We start from the raw sequence: 9,963 nt of genomic DNA on the forward strand, positions 1-9,963 counted from the left end.
TTTCTTCTTTATTAGATGTTTTTGTTAAGGATGTCTGCCTGGACTGCTGAATGGAAGAAATTTAGGGGTAAAAAAGAGGGAAAATTTTCAGTAGGGATATTTGTAATATGGCAAGAATTCCAGTAGTGTAAAAATTCAGAACTGGTGAAATAAGCATGGGCAGAAAGCTGTTCCTTGCTGACTGAAAACTCAAGTAAAAGAATTGAGTGTTTTTTTTTTTTTTTTTTTTCTTAAAGTGTTTCATTCAGAAACTGTTTATCTGCATGTGCTTCAGTTTTTTAGACTGTATTTTCCTTTTATCCTGTAGATTATGTATCAGAGGAACTGATCTAGTGAGGTGGAGTCTGTCCCATAGTGGGTGGCTGTTGTGCAGGCTTCCTCACACTGAGATCTGGCAGAGGCAACCTGCAGAACTCGTTAGTCCAGTCCGTGGCTCCTCTTGAAATTGAAATCAGTGAAGTACTATCTATTTGACTTTGGAAGAAAACTCAGCTTCCTCCAGAGCCAGTTTGAACATCAAATAATTGACATGATACAGAAGGAAGTATATGTGCAAATAGCTGAGAACTTGGGACATGATGAATGGAAATTTTTGAGTAAGGATTTAAGTCTGATCTGCGTTATGTAACTCCCTCACAGTGTAAGCTGTAACTGAAGAGCCTGAAGTGAAATTTATCCTGTCTGAAATATAGACAAGCATCTGGCAGTGGTAGCAGCGTGTACTACTGCTCTCAAACTTGCTGCTGATTGAAAGTATATACTAGCAGCTCAAATTGGCCTGTTTATTATGTCTTTTAGGAGTAGAGAAAGGAAATATACATTCAAGGACAAAAAAATGAAATACTGAATTGCAGTTTCAGACAGACTCTAGGGTTTATTTGGATCTGTTATATCTTGCTCTACATCTGTGGTTCACAAGAAGTGCTTAGTTTTTCCATCTGAAACCAAGTTGAGGTTGTAGATATGATGCTGAGAAAAAAGTCTTAAGGGGAGTGGGGTGGATAGTTTGGAACAGGCATGCAGATGTTTTTTTCTTCTTAACTTCAGTAGTGGAGAAGGATACTGAGAGGATCAGGAAAACTCACCTCATAAATAAATGGCTTAGAGGTTGGTGCAAAAACAGGAATTTTGTTTGTTTTTTTGACCATGAGACAATTTACTGGGCACCTGGCATGATGGCTGCAGATGGAAGTAGCCTGTCTCCAAGGGGTAAGAGGATTCTAATTGAGGAACTGGCAGGACTGAAAGGTCTTCAAACTACATACAAAGGGGAATGGGGATAAAATAAGGGCCACTGGGGTTGAGCAGAGGGTGGAGTACAAAATGATGGAGTAGGGCAGTGGGATGCTGCTGTTCTATGGGACCCTAGATCCTCTAGAAAGGTGGTGAGACAAAGCCCAGCTGAAGTGCCTTTATACCAATGCACACAGCCTGGGAAATAAGCAGGGGAAGTTGGAAACTAATGCACTTGGAAACTTCTGACCTTGTTGCTATCATGGAAACATGGTGGGATGAGTCTGATAACTGGAATACCACCGCTGAGGGGTATCGTCTCTTTAGAAGGGAGAGGCAAGGTAGGAACAGTGGGGGAGTCAAAGAGTTCATGTCAAAGAGTGGATAGAATGTGAGGAGCTCTTTCTGAGCAACAGTCAGGAACAGGTTGAGCCTGTGGGTTAGAATTAGGGATAGGACTAATAAAGATCAGCTGGTGATAGGGGTATACTACAGGCCACCTGATCCAAGGGAGACTGCTTAGGGGTGTTGTGCTCACAGGCTCTCATCCTGGTGGGGGACTTCAACCTGGATATCTGTTGGAAGAGATGCTGGACAGAGAGCTGCAAGAGATCCAGGAGGCTCCTGGAATCCATTGATGATAACCTTCTGGTTCAGATATTGGACAGACTGACCAGAGGGAGAAGGGTTGCTGGACCTGGAGCTCACCAGTGTGGAGGAGATCATTCAAAGTATTAAGGCTGGCGACAGCGTGGGCTGCAGTGATCATGCCCTGGTCTAGGGCGTGATCTTGAATGTGGGCCTAGCAGATGGGGGCCAGGATCTGAACTTGGAAAGAGTGAACTTTAAGCTGTTCAAGGAATTGTGAGGAAAGATCTCTTGGGCTGCTGTCCTTAAAGACAAAGAGGAAAGCTGGCTACTCTTCAAAGATGCCTTTCTGAGATCACAAGAGATTTCTGTCTCTCTGAATACCAAGGCAGGCAGAGGAGGCAGGAAGCTGGCATGGCTCAGCAAGGACCTGCTGGGCACACTGAGGGCAAAGAAAGATGTGTACAAGCTCTGGAAACAAGGGCGTCACCTGGGAAGAAAACAGGGATGCCATCCAGACATGCAGATGTGGGATCAGGAAAGCCAAGGCACAGGCAGAACTGAACTTAGTGAGGTATGTGAAAAACAGTATGAAGACATTCTACAGATGCATTGGACAGAAGAGACAGGCCAAAGCGAGTGTACCTCCTTTGGTAAATGTAAAAGCACAACTGGCTTCAATGGATGAAGAGAAGGCTGAGGTACTGGATGAGTTCTTTGCCTTGGTCTTCACTGGCAGCCATGATTCTAGTATTTCTCACATCCCTGAGCCCTGCATCCTTAAATCTCTAGGTGGGGACCGGGGCAGTAAATCCCCCCCCACTGTAAGGGCAGAGCAGGTCTGAGACCACCTCATGGGATTGAATGTGTACAGGTTTATGGGGCCGGATGGCGTGCATCCCAGCGTTCTGAAGGAGCTGGCAGAGGTGGTTGCCGAGCTGCTTTCTATCATATTTGAAAAGTTGTGGCTGTCAGGTGAGGTCCTGGGTGATTGGAGGAAGGGTCACATCACTCCCACACATAAGAAAGGGAGCAAGGAGGACCTGGAGAACTAGAGACTGGTGAGTCTCACATCTGTGCCTGGGAAGATCGTGGAACAGATCATCCTGCATGACATGCTTGATCACATGAGGAATGAGCATGTGATCCAAGACAGCCAGCACGGCTTCACCAGGGGAAGGTCACGTTTGACCAATCTTGTGGCCTTCTGTAATGGAGTGATGGCATTGGTGGACAAGGGAAAGGCAACTGGTGGACTTGAGCAAGGCCTTTGATATGGTCCCCCACCACAACCTTCTCTCCAAATTGGAGGGATGTGGATTTGATGGGTGAACCACTCGATGGGTAAGAAATTGGTTGAAAGGATGCAGACAGAGGGCGGTAATTAATGGTTCTGTGTCCAGATGGAGGACAGTAACGAGCGGTGTCCCCCAGGGGTCTGTCTTGGGACTGGTGCTCTTCAACGTCTACATCAGTGGTGGAATCGAGTGCACCCTCAGCAAGTTTGCTGACGACACCAAGCTGAGTGGTGCGGTTGACACGGTGGAAGGAAGGGATGCCATTCAGAGGGACCTCGACAGGCTGGAAAGCTGGGCCAGGGTGAATCTAGGGAGGTTCGACACAGCAAAGTGCAAGGTTTTGCACTTGGGCTGGAGGAATCCCAGGCATCCATACAGACTGGAAGGAACATTCCTTGAGAGCAGCCCTGCAAGACAGGGACCTGGGGGTCTTGATGGATGAAAAATTTAACGTGAACCAGCAGTGTGCTTTTGCAGCTCGGAAAGCAAATGGTATCCTGGGTTCCATCAGAAGAGGAGTGGCCAGTTCTTTACAGAGAGTGGTAAGGTGCTGGAACAGGCTGCCCAGAGAGGTTGTGGATGCCCCATCCCTGGAGGTGTTCAAGGCCAGGTTGGATGGGGCCCTGGGCAGCCTGGTCTAGTATTAAATGTGGAGGTTGGCAGCCCTGCCTGTGGCAGGGGGGTTGGAGATTCATGATCCTTGAGGACCTTTCCAGCCCAGGCCATTCTGTGACTTGTGCAGCAGTGTAGCACTGGTGGCTGTATGAATTGATGGCAGCCAGTACATGTAAGACCTCCACAACATAGGTCAAAAATATTAATGTAGCCTGCACCCTGAACAGGAAGGAGTACCTGCCAAACTGTAGCACAGAAGAGTATTGCAGATTTTTTTTTTTCCCCAAAAGGCTGCTTTTAACAAACAAACAGTACTTGGAATAGAAAGTAAACTCCTTTCTTTTAAATTAATGCTCTTATCTCTATGTCTTTTGCTGTCTTTAGATCAGTAAAGAGCTTCCACAAGAGATATAGAGCTCATTTTCTATTTTAATGGGGATGGATATTTGCATAGAAGAAAGTGTGGGTTTAAACTCCCTTGCTGTAAGAGGGCATTAAGGAAGTCTCCCACCCCCTTTTGGTCTTGGAGTGCAGCATTAGAAATTCTTCTGCCTTTAGGGGCTTGGAAGAGGTTGGAGGAAGCATCAAGTTACTACATGAGCAGTGCAGGGAGGAGACACATTTCGAGAGTTTGGTAGGAACTTAGAAAGTAATAATAAATTTTGTGTTACTATTGAAGTTCATAAAAAAAAAATCTTTGTCTTTATTGATCACAAATAGCTGTGGCTTAGAGTATAACTTTTCTTAAAAAACCAACCAAACAAAAAAGTCCCACGAAGATGAAATAAGGAAAGCACATTTAAATGATTGAATAAACCTAAAGAAACAAAAACGAAAAAAAAACCAAAACACCAAAAACCAGATAGTACAGTCCATATGTGAATTATGCCTACGACAGTCAAGCAAAATGAAGTAGTAAACAAAATGCATTTAACGTGTATAATTGTGCTGTAGTAAATGATTGAATTTAGTGTTAAAAACTCCCCAGAGGTCATCAAATGTTGCACAGTATCACGTTTGAAGCTTGAGTTAATTTCCTACAGACAAGGTGTGTTACCACGTTTTCTCATTAAGAACGGCCTGGAGTTGGCAGATAATCTGTCTTAAAGCACAAGATTTAGAGCAGCCCCTGTGGTAAAACTAAAAGTAGTTGCACATTGCAGGACTTGCTGATGGCAGTACTTTCAATAATGAAAGTAGAAGCAAATTCAAAACATAACTGCAACAGCTCACTCTCTTTCATCAAGAAATAAAAAGGAAAGATTAAGGAACAGTGTCCAGTTTAGATTATCTATGAGTGTTCTCTACTCATAGAGTACTTATGTCTCTGTAAGCATTCAGAGCTGGGGAAAAATACAGTAGTTTACCTTGTACGTGTCCTATATACTTGCTGTGGTTTTCAAGAGGAGGCAGTTTCAAGAAGACAGCTGGAGAATGGTTGTCATAGATCAAACAAAATGCATTTTTCTGTTAACTGAGAAATGTCAAAACATGTATCAGGTTCTAATCAGTTTCATTCAAACCATTAGTGTACAACCTCAGTACAGTGTAACTGTGTAATGTGTTAGAAACAGTTTGATCACGCTCCTTGATCTCACTCCAGGCTCACGTATTCCCTTGGTGAGACACATTATACATTCAGGCAAACATGATGGAGATGTGCTGTAGCTAACTGGGCCAAAGACTCTTCCTAAACCTCTAGTTGTGTCTGTAATGCTAAGGAGCCTGATGACAGCTAATAAACTTTAAGCACCGATTTGCTGTATCTCAGCTTCAATGCAAGTGTGTCTGTGTGCATTTCCCTTGAATCTGAGCACTTTCTCAAGTATAATAGAAGCTACACAGAAGTCCAGTCTTGCCTTCCTCGCCTCATTATGTTCATTCTTAAATTCCCTCCTTCACTTTCTATTTGCAAGAAAAGAACAAAACCACAAACTGAGTTTATCGCCAGTGTCTGTTTAGCCGCAGCTTTCTCAGTTAGCTGGTTACATAATTAGTCACAGCTATGTCTCAAATGAAATTTGCCAGTATATGCTTAGCGTGTGACACAAAAGATTATGGTGATGTTTGCAAAAAATTCCCAGTTAAATGACATATGTAAAATGCCTCAGTGAAGGTTTTGTTTTTTATTTAAATACATATGATTCCTCTACTTAAGAATACAAGCCATTTTATATGCACCTTATATCAGCTCCTTAGATGACCATGAGCAATTACAGTTACTTTTAGTCATTGGTTTCAGAACTTTTTTTTAGAACAAGGACACTCAATGATTTTTCTGAACTTCATCTTAGTGTCATGGGCAGTCTTGCACAAATTCTGCTTTATTTCAGCTGAAACTGCTGTTGGTTCTGTACCAAGGCTTGACTGGTGTCCGGTTAGGCAAGTGGAAGGTAAAAATACTTTCCGAAACTGTGGCCATCCTTTCCTTTAGAACTGCCAATTTAATTCCAGAGACTAAAAGAAGGAATTGGTTAATGTAGAGAAAAAAAAAAATTGTTAATAATAAAGAACAGGGACTTATGCATAGATCCAGCCTTTGGAATCCAAGCTGGTACCTAAGTTGGGTACATCACTGTGGTTGCCATTTCTGGCTGGCATGTTCATTTTATCATACAATCATAGAATGGCCTGGGTTGAAAAGGACCACAGTGATCAGAGAGTTTCAACCCCCCTGCTATGTGCAGGGTTGCCAACCAGCAGACCAGGCTGCCCAGAGCCACATCCAGCCTGGCTTTGAATGCCTCCAGGGATGGCGCATCCACAACCTCCTTGGGCAGCCTGTTCCAGTGTGTCACCACCCTCTGTGTGAAAAACTTCTTCCTAACGTCTAACCTAAACCTCCCTTGTCTTAGTTTAAAACCATTCCCCCTTGTCCTGTCACTATGCAGCTCATAAACAGCCATTCCTCCTCCTGCTTATATGCTCCCTTCAAGTACTGGAAGGCCACAATGAAGTCTCCCTGAAGCCTTCTCCAAGCTAAACAAGCCCTGTTCCTTAAACCTAAACATAGGAGAGCTGCTCCAGCCCTCTGATCATCTTAGTGATCCTCCTTTGGACCCGCTCCAAGAGCTCCATATCCTTCCTGTTCTGGGAACCCCAGGTCTGGTCGCAGTACTGCAGATGGGGCCTCACAAGAGCTGAGTAGAGGGGGACAAACACCTCCCTCTCCCTGCTGGCCACCCCTTTTTTAATGCAGCCCAGAACACAATTGGCCTTCTGGGCTTCAAGCTCACACTGCTGGCTCATGTCCAGCTTCTTGTTCACCAGTACCTCCAAGTCCTTCTCCGCAGGGCTGCTCTCAAGGAGATCTTCCCCCACTTTGTATAAATACCTGGGATTGCCCCGACCCACGTGCAGCACCCTGCACTTGGCCTTACTGAACCTTGTCAGGTTTTCATGGGCCCATTCTCCAGCCTGTCCAGGTCCCTCTGGATGGGTTCCCTTCCTTCCAGTGTATTGACTGCACCTCTCAGCTTGGTGTCATCCGCAGACTTGCTGAGGCTGCACTCGATGCCATCGTCTGTGTCACTGAAGAGCACTGGTCCCAAGACCGACCCCTCAGGGACACCACTTGTGAGAGGCTTCCACCCTGACACAGAACCACTGATCACAACCCTTTGGCTGTGTCCAGCCAGCCAATTCCTAATCCACCAAACAGTCCATCCTTCAAATCCACACCCCTCCAATTTAGAGAAAGATGTGAGGGACCAGGTCAAAAGCCTTTAAGAAGTCCAGATAGAGGACATCCACCGCCTTTTCCCCATCCACTGAAGCCATCACTCCATCATTGAAGGCCACCAGATTGGGCAGGCATCATCTGCCCTTGATGAAGCCATGATGGCTGTCTTGAATCACCTCTTTATCTTGTATGTGCCTTAACATAGCTTCTAGGAGGATCTGCTCCATGATCTTCCAGGCACAGATCTGAGGCTCACTGGTCTGTAGTTCCCCAGATCTTCCTTTTTATGTTTCTTAAAAAATGGGACTGATGTTTCCCTTCTTCCAGTCACCGGGGACTTAACCGACTTTATGAAACAAGGCAGCTTTGGGTCAGCTTTGCAACGAAACAAGGAAGATAAAAAGTCACTCCTGTTGCTAAGAATAAGGCAAAGGATGGACGTACTTGTGGGAAGACTAAAATTTGGTTTAAATGGTTTTAAAAAAGTAAATCTAATATGTAATTAGAAAGTAATATTTGCTAATTAGAGGTTTGTATTTCCCAGTTTGGAAATCCCTAAATGAAAGTTTGTTACTGTCCAGTCTGTAAAGCAATGAAAAGAGAAAAAAAAAAAAAAAGCTGTTTTAGGGGACAGATCTCTCAACCACTTTACCCATCTATTTTGAGCTTGGCATATCTGTCACATCTATCTGAATTTTATTAATCACATCCTTATGCTACACTTAAACCATTTTAAACTGAGAGTTCTGTTCTTTGTAAAGTAAGAAGCTATTCTTGGAGAGTGGGGAGAAGCTATGTGCGTTCTAAATAAATGGTCACTGGATGAATTCTGCAGTCAGGCAGGTTTACTTGGTGGGTATGGAAAGAGGCCAAGTAAGAAAGGGCCATATGGAAGGAGCATTATTGTGTAACATATAGTGTAATATATATCTCAATAAATACATTATATACGCCTGCAGGACCTGATACGTTTTTGGACAGGTTATTGGAGATACCTATTTTTTCCCCTTCCTACCTTTAGTACTGCAAAATATTTCTTGCTGCAGTGGTTAGTGGTCACACCTATGCCTCCTTTTAAAAGACACAAAAGCTATTAGATCCTTACAATGACATCTTTAGTACCATCTGCACTAAATTTATTTCTGAAATTACTAACGTACTGAAATTAACTGTTTAAATGAAGTTCATATCACTCTTGTAGATTATACATTAGAGAACCATACTGCTGCAGGGATAGGTCCAGCCTGACGAAAACTCCTAGAGCTTGTGCTTTGTTGAAGCCTGGAAGATTATAAGGTAAAATAAGGGAGTTTCTAATGGAGGATTTTCATTACAAATATGAAAAAGAAAAAAAAAGTTTTTAGCAATTGCTAAGAGCTTCTATTAAAAATAATATTTCCAAAATAAAATCAACACAAAACCCACCCATAATCAATGCTTCAGCAAAAGCTTTCAGCACTTCTTTTGAAGGCACTCTTTTTTCAGCGTCATCGCCTCAGCTAGAGATGGAAATGCTCACATAACTCATGTAAAAGGATCAAGACTTCCATCCCCAAAACAGCAGTGTTGTCCTTTCAGTTTCTCTTGGTTTAAGTGACCTTTTTTTAATTACGTGAAAAAAAAAAACCACAACCTCAGCAACCTCTAATAAGCGTATTATTAATTCTTAACCAAGTTGATACTGACACACTGCTATTTTAAGAGTTAATGCCCTTCAGAAAAGGAAATTAACTTGCAAATGAAGTAGAATAAGTAAGTTCTGCTTCTTAAAATAGCCACTACAATTCTCGTGCTCTCAAAAGATGTTTTTACAAAGAACTAAGTATCTTTCACAAGAAAAAACTGGAATTTACCTTAAAATGCCATCATTGCAACTTCCTACGTGAGACTTACAAGGAATAAAGACTGTCTTAATGCAGAGGAGCCAAGACGTTTTCAAAGAAATGGGAATTTCAGGTAAACTTGTTCAATATTCCTGCGGGTGTAATGTAGCCTTGACAGTGCCTTAAGACTAAGGCTGTATTCATAGCCATATTCCAAGTCTTGAGTAAAAATTATCCTTTGTTAAATTAAAAAACACAAGGTTTCTTCTCCCTCTACATACCTTTTTCTGGGTTTGGAGATATTAAGCATCTCACAAAGGTCAAGGCTATATTCACAGTTAAAGTGCAGGAAAAAAGTGAGGTAATAATTAACCAGTAACTATTTAAGCATGCTTCTCAATAAGCTACTTCAAAATCACCTTATTCAAAGTGTACATAAACTAGAACAAGTTGTTTTACTGATGCAGAAAAAAATATCCGAGTACCCATTCTCATTTAACCCTTCAGGAATAGGGAAATGCTGACTGTTGATAATATTTAAAGTTAGCATATAAAATAATGGACACAAAATGCAGTGCGAGTTCTTCCTGAGCGTACAATATAGTAACATATCTGTATTATTAATAACAGTACAGATCTAAATCACAGAATCACAGAATCGCATGGTTGGAAACGACCTGCAAGATCATCTAGTCCAACCACCCTCCCATTCCTATCAGTACCA

The sequence above is a fragment of the Tympanuchus pallidicinctus genome, unplaced genomic scaffold, assembly GCF_026119805.1.
Source record: "Tympanuchus pallidicinctus isolate F22 unplaced genomic scaffold, pur_lepc_1.0 scaffold8, whole genome shotgun sequence".
Taxonomy (NCBI): Eukaryota; Metazoa; Chordata; class Aves; order Galliformes; family Phasianidae; genus Tympanuchus; species Tympanuchus pallidicinctus.